Genomic DNA, 14448 nt, shown 5'->3' with positions numbered 1-14448 from the left:
CATTGGTCAGTTTAGCAAGTCATATACAGTTGCCAGAACTACTTCTTATCTATCCCCAAAGAAGAATGATCCTTATGTCCTAAATATATTCATTCTTAGTTCCTCTTCACTCCTGCCCTCATCTCCAGCCAAACAATGAAAAAATACTGTTTTAGACATAGCCAAATGACTCAGTAGATGCTACTTAGTGACCTGACAGTCACACAGAAATTCACTGCCCATCCTCCAACTCCCAAATGGAGTATTAGGCAGAAGTACTGAAGACTCATGACTGGGGAGAGGAAGGTGGGTGAAAAAAGGAAAGATAATCATGAAAGCTGGGATGCCAAGGAGACAGCTAGACTACATACCCATCACAATAATTAGGCAAGGTATCTTTCTCTAAAAGGAGAGTGAAAGTTGTCTTGGCATAGGATCTGAACTCTTTGTAGGATTCAGAGCTAAGAGGAACTAGAAGTAATCAAATATGATGCCCTTTTATAGCAAGGAACCTAGGCTTCAGAGTCATCCATCAAACCCAAATCCAGGGGTCTTTACACCTCATGAAGATTATATTGCCTTAGAATTTCTACTTTTCACCAGTCCATTTTAAACAAGCATTTATTAAGTCCCTAATATAGGCCAGGCACTGCGCTTAGTCTATGAGCATAAAGAAAGAAAATGAGCATAAAGAAGCATAAAGCATAAAGAAGATGTTCCAATTTGTAAAAAGAATACATTCTACTGGGGAATACAAGTATATATGTGTGTGTGTTGTTGTTGTTGTTGTTCAGTCATTTCAATTGTGTCTGACTGTGACCCCATTCGGGATTTTCTTGGCAAAGATACTGGAGTGATTTGCCATTTCCTTCTCCAGTTCATTTTATAGATGAAGAAATGGAGGCAAATAGAGTATAGTGACTTGCCCAGGATCACATAGCTAGTAAGTATCTGAGACCAGATTTGAATTCTAGAAGATGAGTCTTCCTGACTCCAGACCTGGCACTCTATCCACTGTGCCACCTAGCTGCCCCTTCACATACACACACCACATACATTTATTTATAGCATATGTACTCAACAGAAATATAAAGTGAGTTAGTACAAGACTAGAATATGATCCTGGATGGTGTAATGGAAAGATCACAGACTCTGGGATCATAGACAAGTTGACATAGATCATAGACAAGACCTTGCTGGGCCCCAATTTCTTCATCTGATTGGTAGTAGGACTTCCTTGAATATATGGGTTCCTTCCAACTCTCAAATAGTGTAATTCTTTGAGTAACCAAATTTTACTGTTTTACAAAGAGTTTTCCTCACAATGATTCTAGGACAATGATGGTGAACCTTATAGAGGCCATGTGCTATGCCCTGCCTGTCCCCCCAGAGATTGAGTGCCATGCCCCCTGCCCCCTCCTTCTTACCCCAGACAGGGGAAGAAGAAAGGAAGGGGGAGTGGCCCAAGAGTTCAGCTCAGAGGAGGGAGTAAGTGTTTCTATTGGGCTGCTGGGCAGAAGGGGTGGGGAGTCTTGGTGGAGAAGGGGAAGGGAGCAGCTCCTTGAGTTCCTCTGCCTTTTTAGTAACTAACTCTGGCAGGCAATGGCACATGTGCTCTTAGAGATATCTCTGTGTGCCATCTTTTGCATGTGTGCCATAGGTTTGCCACCACAACCCTGGAAGATGGATATCCTAATCTATCACTACAGAGACAGGAAACAGAAAAGAAGGAATTTGCTCAGGGTCATAACAGGTGAGAACTAAGCCTTCTGAAAACCAGGAGAGAGCATTTGTCACCACACCACCATTCAGTGGCTTTTGAAATGGCTAAATCTGAGAAGCAGTATCTAAATTACATTGTTCTAGAGCTTTAAAAAGATGAATTGCAATTTGAAGAATCAAAAAGCATCCTTTCTTATTAAAATGTATTCTTTAGTACATTAGGCCCCTCTCTAAACTTCTGGATCCTTCCACTGTTCAATAACTCAAGCTCAGGATGGAGATGAGCTTTTCAAACCTTTAAAGAACTATAAGTATGTGATCCTATCAGTCTAGGACTTTAAGGAATCCTGGACACATACATACCTAACTTTATTGAGAGATTACAAAGCACTGATGGGACTTGTTTCCAAAGACCTTAGCTAGCATTGTCAGATGGTTCAACATCAGAAACTAATAAGATTTTATTAGTGGAAATGACATTAAAGAAGAGAATGTCTGCTTTGCTCCCATATCCCAAGAACCAGGGGACTTTTCCAGATCACTTGAGATAAATCCTTCCATATCTATTATATCCTCCATTAAGAATGTAAGCTCCTTGAGAGCAGGGATTATTTCATTTTTCTCTTTGTATCCCTAGCTTTGCACATAGTAAACACTTAATAAATGCTTAATTCATTCAAAATGGACAGGAATACCATAGAGCTCATCTATATATAAATATGATATGAGAGAAGTTGAGAAAGGTGGGTTGTAGTAGCCAAACTAGTCAAAAGCCCCTGGACTATTTTTATGTCTTCTTCCAAAACAGATTTTGTGTCTGGACATTGGGAGGGGAAAATGGGGTTAACCTTACTTGAACAAGTACTGTAAAACTGGCCAATTGCTCTAGATTTATGTGGATTTATTTTTTTCTCTTGGCCTTGAATCTTTTTATACCTATAAAAAGTACCCAGTGTAACTGTTCTTAGTGTTCTTCTTTGTGCTTACTCTCCAAAGATGAGCCTGAGTTAAAGACAATCCCAGTTTTGGCAAAATAAATCTTGCCAACAGGGGAATGTACAAAAAGCCATTTCTAAATACCAGGCAAGTGGTCCAGTATTATCAAAGTGAGAGTCTTATTCATTGTGGACCAGTTGGGAAATCTGTTCCTGAAAATGAACTTTACAAAGAAGACATAAAGATTAAAGTCTGCCCTGAGAACCTAATGAAAACAATACCTCTGAGACAGCTAGGTGGCTCAGTGGATAGAGAGCCAGATCTGGAGATGGGAGGTCCTGGATTCAAATGTGACCTCTGATACTTCCTTGCTATGTGACCTGGGCAAGTTATTTAACCTCCATTGCCTAGCCCTTACTGCTCCTCTGTCTTAGAGTTGTTAATAAGTTAGAAAGTAATGTTTTAAAAGAAAAGAAAAGAATACCTCTACAAGGCAAACAAGAAGGCAAATCTAGTTCTTTAGGACCACAAGAAATGAAGAGAAAAAAATGACAAATTGGATTTGTATGCATTCCTGCCATGAAAAGACCCTTTGATCTGGAGTCCAAGTTCAAACTCCACCTCTGACACTTGCTACCCTGTGTGACCTTAGGCAAGTCATTTAAATTCTTTAGGCCTCAGTTTCCTAATCTGTACAATGGGGGGAGTTAAACTCCAAGGTCTTTTCTAGCTCTTAATATATAATCCTATGTCCTATGTCAGTAAATTAGTCTGAGGTGGTAGAGGTCCCATTGGATTTGAAGTCAGGAGAAATCTAGGTTTGAACCTCACTAGGGTAGTTTTTAGAAATGTGACCATAAGCCTGTCACTTTTTTATAAAATGGGGATAATAATGTCCATAGTACCTACATCTAAAAGTAGTGTGGATCAAATGAGATCATGGAAGTAAAATGCTTTGTAAGTTGTATAGCTCATTCATTCATACATGTCAAAAGATGGAGACCTGGCATAAGAGATCAAACTCTTGTGGAAACAAGATGAAGTACTGCATCTTATTCTTCAGCCTACAGAGGATGAGATTACATCCTAATGCTTTTATGTAACCTCAGAAAGCAGTTATTTCACCCAGAGTTCACTAACTTAAATATAAAATAATAGTAGGACAGCAAATTGTCCCATGACCATTTCTATTTAAACTCCTTAAAAAAAAATCAGTGACACAACTTGACATGAGTAACACCATGATGATGATGATAATATTTCTGGTCCCATCATCTCTTGGCTGGACTATTAGAGTAGCCTCGTAATTAGTCTCCCTATTGCCTTCTTTGTTTGGCAGTTTGAACCCTTCCCAATCTGGCTCCAGTCTACCTATTTAGATTTATTACACATTAATCTCTTTCATGGAAGCACTCTGCATTCCAGCCAAACTTGCCTACTTGCTCTTCTCCAAATACAACATTCCATCTCCTGTCTTCCAGGCCTTTAGAAGGAGGCTGCCCTGTGCTCCCCCACCCCCACCTCCTCATTTATTTACATGTGTCAGAGATGGGATTTGAACTCCTCCAACCTTCTCTATTTCCAGCACACTTCTATCTGTATCATCTCCTTTACTAGAATATAAGCTCCATTAGCACTGCTTGTATTGGTATCCTCAGTCCTTAGCACAGTACCTGGCACATAGTAAATGCTTAAGAGATATTTTAATGTTCTATTTACCTATCTACCTGTCTATCTTCCAGTAATTTCTAGGGGCAATGACTTGTCCAGATTGCCAGCATGAATCCTTGCATATCCATAAACAAATTTACCAATTCATCCATTTTATCCATTGTTTTTTAGCTTATGTTTGGCTGAGTTCATATAGATGTTGCCCACGGAGAGCCTTTTGAATTCCATTCTTGGATCTTACCTATTTCACAGGTACCATGGAGAGACAAACCACTCCATGTATTCTTGCCTGAAAGAAATAGTTATTTATAGGTATTGCCTTCATCTACTAGATGACTCTAATGTCTGGATTCTAGCACTCAAGCCTTCCATCTCTCTTTTTCCTGTGTACCAATGACATCTTTTTTTCAGTGGAGAAAGATTCTACAAGATGAGTGAGCTGTTTAACATGTTTTTCCCAAGGAGTCATGTAGTTCAGTATCACCTATGTACATGATTTATTATTATGTTATTATTTCAATAACATTAGACTGGGGTTAGATTAGGCGACTTCTGCTTCCTTTTCCATTCATCTTATCCCACTCTTTATAATTTAATAGCATGGCTAGGTCTTCCTCATTAGTGTATTTTATGACCATAGACTAGTGACTCTCTCACCCTCAGCTTCTTCTATAAAGCAAGGATAATAATACTTACACTAACTACTTCACAGGATTATCTTTAGGAAAACATCTTCTAACTCTAAGAATACTGCATAATGATGAAATTTCAAAAGAATTGTGATCTTATCAGCATGGGTATTCCCTCCCTAGATTCATATATCCCAAAGGCCTCTACAGCTCAGTAGACTGTTAGATGAGTTGTACCCCACCCCACCCCACCAAAAAAAAAAAAAGCATATATCCCCTGGTGGCTAGCCAGATAACAAACTTTCCTCTTCTGCTAGAATGTTGTTTTCTTTTAATATGACAGTCACTACCTTCTTATTCAAAACCTTTCCAAATGCAAGAGTTTTTGCTCTTTATAGCCTTTAGAGCCCAGCATCAACTCCACACTCCAAACTTTAGAAGAAGGTATTTGCACTTAGTAGACCCTTATTGAATGAAATACTATACTTTTTAAGGGTTTCTCCAATGTGAGCCCAAACCAATACTAGGCATTATAGGGGAGATATAAAACAGTCACAGAAAGTGCCCTTTCTGCCCCTAAGTAGCTGATTGGGAAGACAATTTTTGGGACAAAATTTGGGAAGACAGATTGCCCTAGCTTTCAAGGAAAAAGAAAGTCATTTCCGACTCCTGGATCTTTGGTCCCCTCTCCTGTAAGAGAGAGAAATCAGATTCAAATCTCTTACACTCCTTAATCCCTCCTAGGAATCCAGCTTCCCGAGAATCCTCTTTCCAGTATCCTAGAGTTTCAAACCAACTTATTGGAGCAGAAGAGTGTGTGTGTGTGTGTGTGTGTGTGTGTGTGTGTGTGTGTGTGTGTGTGTGTGTGTGTGTGTCTTCTGCAATCAGCTTCTTCTCAGAAGCAAAGCAAGTTGATTCCCACAGTTGCTGAGAACTGAATGTGGGCATGAGTTCAAAAAGAAAGACAGGAAGAAAAAACAGCTTAACTGTTACATCTCCTTTTAACTGCTGCAGGACTGCAGTTCTTGTACACAGCCATCTGAGGCAGAAGTGTACAGAGAAGACTGAATAAATTAGCCTGCAAGAATTGGAGAAGAGGATAAACAAAGTAATTTGGGATTGTTTCTCAAGTCCAACTATTTGAGAATCACTGAATTTGGAGCTAGATAGGAGCTTGAACATCCCCTAGCCTAACCACCTTATTTTACAGATCAGGAAGCTTTCTATAACACCAGAATGAATCTTTAAAAGCTGCCTAGTAAAATCTCTTGTTTGGCCAGTGGGAAAACAGACGAATCCAGGTCTCCTACCTCTGAAGTCAGTGTTCCTTCAACCACACCATGCTTTCTCTACTTGATTTAGACAATCAAAAGGGGCTGACGTAGTTTGAGGGAAAGAGGCCAACTCAATCTAAGCTTCAAACACTTGGATACTTTTCTCCTTCTGCCTTTGCTGTAAATTGAAATCCAAGTTCAAAGTAGAAAGCATCAGTTATCTTTTGTCCTTACACAAGGCAGAACCCAGTCAAGCCTAGCACACTCATTCATGTTTATATAATGTGTTGTTCTACTTTTTTTTTTTACCCCTTATATATCCCCAAAAGTAAGTCACAAAAGAGACAGATGAATCAGGTGTTATTCTTTTGCCAGTAACTATATTTGGAGCAAAAAAGATGCTTTTTTTTGTTTTGACTGTATTTTTGACAAATTCACCAGCTTTGGGCAACCTAAGGCAGATGCTATACGTATGAACCCCTCAATCAGTTTTCCCCTTCAACATTCTCAATGTTGTAAGGAGGCAATATGACAAAGTGGGTAAATTATTGGACTTGTAATCAGAAAGATTTGTCTTTGACATTATTAACTGGGCAAGTTACTGAACTGCTCTGAGCTTCAGTTTCTTTCTCTGTAAAATAAGGATAATAATTATACCTTACAGGATGATTGTAAGGTTTCAAATGAGATAATGTGTATAAAGTATGCATGTGTGTGTATATATATATATTTATTTATATATATATATTTACATATATATATATATATATATATATATTTAAAGCCTTTACCTTCTGTCATAGTATCAATTCTAAGACAGAAAAGCAGTAAGGGCTAGGCAATTTGAGTTAAGTGATTTGCCCAGGGTCACACAGCTAGGAAGAGTCTCAGGACAGATTTGAACCAAAGTCCTCCCAACTCCAGGCCTGGTGCACTATTCAATGTGCTATCTAGCTACCCCTAAAGTATTTTTCAAATGTTAAAAGTACTATGTAAAAAAGCAATAGTTAGTTCACTACAGATGTGGAAATAAAGACAACTTTTGTCAAGGAAGAAAATTGTACATAGAAAGACAGCATGCAATTGGAGAGACAGCCTGGTATGGTGGAAGGGCCCTTGCCGAGTAAGAAGACCCTTGGTTTCTAGACCTAGCTATGCTACATATTGCGTAACCTTGAATGAGTTCTTTTCCTTTTCTATGCCTCAGTTCACTTCCTTACTTATGAGGTTAGATGAGGTGGTCCCTCAAGACCTTGTGCTTTGATATTCTGGGTTCAGCTCAGATAGCCTAGGATCTAATGTCCTTCTCCTCTGCCATCCCTTATTCAGTGTTCTAAGGACCCTTCCAGCTTCCATGTTTTATAAATTTTGCATTGTGTCTTTATTTGCTCTAACTAGGTCATAAAGAGAGGAATAATAATACTGTTTTTTGGGACTCTCCCTATTATAATAAGAAATGCCTGTGTCCAGTCCATCTATCCCCTCCCTCTCCCACCAAACCTCTTTTGCCTGAATTCTGAAGCAGCTGGGAGTCCCTGGGTGTTCTCAGATACTATTGCCATTGTTTCTAAGCAGTCCAAGATGACCACTGATTTGGGGGAACAAAAAATTGTGTAAGCCTGAGACCCAAGGGCAGTCAGGCTGCAGTGACAACATTAGCACAAACCCGCCCAGATCTTGGCAGCTGCTGCAGTTTTCTCCTTCCACATCAGCATTGTGCTGTTGGCAGAGAAGCCAGCCCTTGCTGAGATCCAAGCACTCAGCTCAGCGCGTTCATGTTGAGACATTGGCGTTGACACTCCTTGTTAGGACGTACTGTTATGAACTCAGAAGGCTTCCTGGGAAAGCAAATTCCAAAACATTTGTGGGAAAGCCCAATATGTTGATGTTTGATTCTGGGGGCCAGCCAAGCACCTCTAGGCTAAGGACCTATAATATCACATCTGCCACTGCCATAGAGGGGGCCTCATTGCCAGGGTCTCACCTTGCTGAACCCATACACCCTCTCCCCTACCTAGCCAGTTATTAGTCACTGGCACCTGTAGGCCCCCAGGCAGGAATGGGAAGGAGAAGGTAGGGTCAATCAGGGACTGAAGGAAAGTACAATCTTAAGAATCACTACTGAATCCTGGAAGGTGACTCTCTGAAGAAATAAGCTGTTATATCTTTCTTTATCCCAGGATTCTGCTTAACCCCAGAATTCTTTAATTCTTCAAGGTCTTATGGATGAGGGGAGTCACTAGGAGAAACCGAGTATCTGGGAATAAGATTCCTGTGGTTTAGATTTTCCTGCATTGTAACAACTGTGCCATCTGAATGAGACAAAGATAAATGATTAACTCACTTCAACTTATATTATTGGTGAGGGAAGTTCCTAAGGTTCTCATCTGTCCCTGATAATATAATGCCTCTCTTGTATATGAGGAGGCAACACACTGGGTAGTAGAAAGAGCACTGGACTAGGAACTGGGTGTCCTAAGTTCTGGTTTAGGAGGAAGGATACTGAATTTGGAATCAGAGGACCTGGATTCAAATCCTGACTGCTGATTTGTGTGATCTCAGGCAAAGGGCTATACTAGTTGACCACTCAGGTCCCTTTCAGTGCTCGGGGTATGATTCTCTGATCCTATGAAAAAGATAACAAAAGCAGCTTTCCCTTGTATATATTCATAGATTCTTAGGTACCTTAGATGACTTCTAGTAAACTCCTTCATTTTTTAAGTCCACAGTCTCTCTAGCCTGCTTTCTCATCCTTATTTCACATCATTCCATCTCACACTTTGCATTTAGACAAAATTGGACCACTGACCACCCTCTGAATTTGCCCTGTCAACTCCTGCCTACCTATATTTTCCTAGGAAGTTACCACATGCCTGGAAAATATTTCCCTTTTTATCTCTACCTGTGGAAATCCTTTTTTTCTTTCCACACCCACCTAAAGTAGTACCTCCTCCATGAAAGACTTCTCTTGAATCCCTTTGGCTGAAAAATCCTCTCTAAATTTTCCTTTAGCATTTTGTCTCTCCTCAATAACTACCATAGTCTACTAAATTAAACAATATATTTATGTATATGTATACATGTAAATGTTCACATGCATATAATATCACTCTTTAGTAGATTGTAATCTCTTTGAAAACAAAGACTTCCATTTATCTATTGATATCTGGCTTCTAGCCCAGAGTCATGTATGTAGTATGTTCTTAGTGAATGTTGAATTAAATTGATTGGCCCTAAGACATACTGCTAGGAAATGGGAGAACCAAGATTTAACCCAACTTCAGGACTCCTCCCTCTGTCATTTCCTTCAACCATCAAAGAATTACACAGAAGCAATAGAAACCCTCAGAGAGTAAAAATCAGAAAAGGAAGATGACCTGATCATCAGACAGCCTGCACACCCCAGTTTTATCTGCTGGGAATAGGGGCCAGATCTTATCACGCATAGAATGAGCACTTGGAGAATTTATGGGAGGACATAGACAAGAGTTATATAGGATAAGAATGTGGAGATGGATCGGTCAACACAGGTGAAAAGAGGAAAGAAAAAGAAATCTTTTTTAAAAAATAATTTCATTAATTAATTAATCTCGTAAATAATGAGATAAAAAAATCCATTGAAGTAAGAAGTTAAATGAGTGTTAAATTTCTCCTTCTGTCATCTTGGCCCTCCTATCTTAGGTCATGAAAACTGTCCTAGTTACCAACTGTTTGTCAGGACTTTGAACCTTGTGCCATACTCTGCCTTCTCATAACTATGTCCTCTTGGCTTCTATTTGTTTGCTTGGTTTCTGATGCATGCACTGACAATTTCCCACCATCATCACCTTCAAAATTCTGTGTGTGTGTGTGTGTGTGTCTGTCTGTCTGTCTGTCTGTCTCTCTCTCTGTCTGACTCTCCCTCCCTCTCTCTCTGTCTCTCTGTCTCTCCCTCTCTCTGTGTGTCTCTCCCTCCCTCCCTCTCTGTCTGTCTCTGTCTCTCTGTCTCTGTCTTTCTGTCTCTCTGACTCTCTCTCCCTCTCCTCCATAACTGATTTCTTGCCAAGCCCCTTCAATCTGCTGCCACATATGAACTTGCATGACACTTGGAAAGCCACCCACCTTTCCAGTACATCAGTTTCCTCTTCTGGAGAACAGAGATAAATTTACTCATGGGTGACACAGGAGAAAGAGTAAAATCCTTGAAGTCAGAAGGCCTGGGTTTGAGTCCTCTCTAAGATGACCTCTATGACTGAGCAAGCCACTTCCCTGATCTTCAGTTACCATATCTATAAAACAAGAATACAAAATAGATGATCATCAATCAATCAGAAACCATTTATTAAGTGCCTGCTATATGCAAGATAATCTATGCTAGGCATTGGAAATAGAAATACAAAAACAGCAAAAACCCAAGACAGTCTCTTACAAGGATTAATTTAGGAGTTTTGACAAAATAAGAGAGGAGCTTTTAATAATTTAAGTTTTAGTAAGAATATAATATAGTCGTAAACTAATATCCCTTTAAGCCTGAGAAAAGAAAACTTCTAGCAGCTTTTAACAATTAACAATTTAGTTTCATTAAAATAGAGATAGCAAAATGAATATAGTAAAGGAGAGAAATATAGGAAAGAGGTAGAGAAAGAAAATTTCCTAACATCTATACTAGTTATCCTATAACTACCTATAATTACTACCTAAAACTGCCTATATCTACCTATAATTGCCTATTACTACTGTAAAAATGGAGATTTTGAACCCTAGACTTCAGTCCCCAGAAGTCCTTGGTATTTCCCAGAATTCCCTATAATCTCACCTGAGTCCTCACATTGATGAGATCACAATTGGTATTTAACTGGCAGTAACACCTCCCATTCCCTCTCTTCCATTGCAATGATGTAGCAAGTATAGTGGTAAGCTAAGCGCCGGGATTTTGAATGGGCTAATCAGCCATGGGCACTTGGTTTTTATTTTGTATCTTTATTCCTTGACTTTTAATGATCCTTAATAAACCTCATAAAGAATATATCTTTATTATTCGAGATATAATTTAATTTTTACACTACCAGCCCAACCAAAACCAACCCAATCAGTGTTTAATCCAACCCCAATTAGGTCTGTCAGTGAAGACCAGCGGAGGCAACTGGGTAGTTCAGTGGATTGAGAGCCAGACCTAGAGACAGGAGGTCCTAGGTTCAAATCTGGCCTCAGATACTTCCTAGCTGTGTGACCCTGGGCAAGTCACTTAACCCCCATTGCCTAGCCCTTACCACTCTTCTGCTTTGGATCCAATACACAGTATTGATTCCAAGATGGAAGATAAGGGCTTTAAAAAAAAAATGAAGACCAGTCACCTTCCAGAAAGTTCAAGGAAGGAAAAAAACAGGCCAAACCAAAGCAAAAAGCCCTCTACAGGCTAAAGCTAAAAGCCCTCTAAGTAAGCTCAGGCCCACCTTTATGTTCCAGCAACTAAATGCCAACCACCAACCCAATAGACTTCCAGCAGCCAACTTTGCTGCAACTGACAGCCCAACCAACTGACACTGGCCCCCTTTTCTACCCTTTTTCTACTTCACTTCCTATCTCTGGTTCCTCTTTCCTGTCTCTATGTTTTCTACTTCCTCTCACTATGGGCTGGTGAATCCCTACACATCTCTATGGTAAGAGGACCTCCAAGTCCCCCATTAAATTAAAAAAGGAATAAAGAATTCCTTTTTACGCTCTGAAAAAGAGACATACCAGAAAGATAAAGTTATGTTCACAGGTTAGCAAATGTAGGACATGTACAAAATAAGTATAAAAAGATTTGTTCAGAGGAATGAATAACAATTGAGGAAAATCTGTAAAAAGCTTTTTGGAGAGAGAGTACTTGAGGTAAGCCTTGAAAGAGCTAGGGACTGGAATAACAGCCTGAGGGACAGCAATGCATAAAGCATAGAATATGGATCATGATTCTTCAAAGGAGAATTGGGAGAACCATAACAAGGCAACACCATTAAAATAGCCAGAAAAGAAAAAGTATTTCATATGGAAAAGGTGGTCATCAGGTGTCAAATGCTAAAGAAAAGTCAAGAAGGATTAGGACTGAGAAAAGACCATGGAATTTTGCAATAAATAAATCATTGATGACTTTGGAGAGAATAGTTTCAATCAAGAGACAGAAACAGACTGTAAAAGTTTAAGAAGTGAGTGAGAGAAAAGAAAGTGAGTGGGAGGTGAGAAAGTAAAAACAATGAGTTTAGACCCCTTTTTCTTGGAGAATGGAAAGCTATAGGACAATGATGGTGAATCTTTTAGAGACCAACTGCCCAAACTACAACCCTCAGGCCACATGTAAGCCTCCCATTTTATTCAAGACAGGAGGGAGGAAAAGCTTCCATTGGGCTGCAGGGCTGAGGGGTGGGTGATATGAGAAATGTCCTCAGGCACATGTGCAGAAGAAGGGAGCAGCCCCCTCAGGCACACATGCCATAGGTTCACCAACACAGCTATAGGACAATATATTGAGAGGCTGGTGGGATTGAGCAAAGGGGGTTTTGTTTGTTTTACTAAGAAAAAGATGATCTGGGGGTGTTTCCTAGGCATAAATGGGCAAAACAAGTATGAAAATTAGAGAGAGTATGATCAAAGAGACAAGGGATCAAAGGGACAAACACTTCTGTAGGAAATGGAAACAAGGGCACAGGTAAAAAGGTTGGTTGGCTTTGGCACAGGCACCTTATCTTTTAAGGAGAGGAAAGGGCACTATGGCTTTAGTTTTGTCAGTGAAGTGTGAGGTGAAGTCAAAGAAGGGAAAGGTATGATATAGGTGTCTGAAGAGTAAAGCTCCTCTGGTGAATGCCATAGAGTAAAAGGATTGGTGGGCAACTTTGAATAATGTCCTGCATTCAGATCCATAAAAACATGAAGACCATTCTATAGGAAGAGAAAGATTATTCTACAAGTATTGATTAAATACCTACTACAGTAAGAGAAAGGAAGGGAGAGGGCAGGGTGTTGAAGATACAAGGATAATAAATGAAACAACTCCTCTCAGAAAGCTTCCATTCTCATGAGGGAGACAAGTATACAAATATATGGCATAAATATGAAGTGAATATATACACGTATACAATGTGGTTAAAATACAAGATGATATGGGAAAGGGGACTGTAGTACTTGGGGAAGGCAAAAGTTAGGAAAAGTCTTCCTAGTAGAAAGTGGTGCTTGAGCTACATCTTAAAGGGAGAGAAGAATACTGAGTTGGAGGTAAGGATAGTATATTCCTGGCATGGGGGAGAGCCAGGGCAGGAAGACAGGGAGAGGAGATGGAAGAAGCTAATTTAGCTGCATCATTGAGTCTTGGAAGAGAAGAAATATCTAATGAGACTGGGAAAAAATAGGTTGGAGTCATATTGTGGAGGACTTTAAAAACCAAACAGAAGAGTTTCTATTTTATTCTAAAGGGAATGGGAAGTCTCTGGATTTGATTAAGACATTCACATGGACAGATTTGCACTTTAGGAAAATTGCATTGGCAAGAGTCTGCAGGATGAACCATAGCAATGAGAGATTTGATTGAGGCAGGAGATCAATTAGGAGGTAATAATATACATGAAGTGGGGTGAGGACCTGAACTAAGATATATAATTATATAAGCAGAGAGAAGGGGATAGATGTGAGAAATGTTACAGAGATATAACCTAGAAGGATCTGATGATACCTTTGACAGAAATAGGGATATTTAAAAGAAAGATAAGTTCAGTTTTGGATGCTGAGATATCTTCAGTTTGAAATGTCTAATAGGCAATTTAGTATAAATAGTGATAAAGATTTATAGATTTAGATGCCAGTCTCTTCTCTGAGCTTCAGTCTGTCTATCTATCTCTTGTCTGTCATCTGCTTAGAGATGATAGTCAGACCCATGAGAGCCAATGAAGATACCAAGGGAAAGTATGTAAAAGAAGAGAGCCCAAAGACAGAATGCTATGCTACTTAAGGACCATGATATGTGTGATGAACCACCAAAGAGACTAAGAAAGAGGTGGCATGTAGAAGGTGAACCAGGGGAGAGCAGAACCAAAACTCAGAGAGGACAGATAACATTTACATAGTGCTTAATGTGTACCACAAATTATGCTAAGTTTTTACAAATATCTCATTTAATCCTCATAACAATCCTGTGAAGTGGGTACTGTTATTACTCCCATTTTCCATTTGAGGAAACTGAGACAACAGAGATTAAGGGATTTGTGCAAGGCCACACAGCTAGTAAGTAC

The 14448-nt window shown here is 39.5% G+C and overlaps 1 protein-coding gene and 1 long non-coding RNA gene across 3 annotated transcripts in view; one reads left to right on the top strand and one right to left on the bottom strand.

The window, feature by feature from the left end:
- GNG7 (G protein subunit gamma 7) overlaps positions 1-14448 on the top strand; it is a 407763-nt gene that overhangs the window by 303828 nt on the left and 89487 nt on the right. The gene's annotated exons all lie outside the window — the stretch shown is intronic.
- Positions 1-14448, bottom strand: part of LOC103098205 (uncharacterized) — a 31294-nt gene that overhangs the window by 14603 nt on the left and 2243 nt on the right. Inside the window, exon 2 of the long non-coding RNA XR_465818.3 lies at positions 10313-10479. This is a non-coding gene — a long non-coding RNA (uncharacterized LOC103098205). The remainder of the gene's footprint in view (positions 1-10312; positions 10480-14448) is intronic.

Source organism: Monodelphis domestica, chromosome 3, assembly GCF_027887165.1.
Source record: "Monodelphis domestica isolate mMonDom1 chromosome 3, mMonDom1.pri, whole genome shotgun sequence".
NCBI classification, from domain to species: Eukaryota; Metazoa; Chordata; class Mammalia; order Didelphimorphia; family Didelphidae; genus Monodelphis; species Monodelphis domestica.
This window is presented reverse-complemented; position numbering and strand designations above follow the sequence as displayed.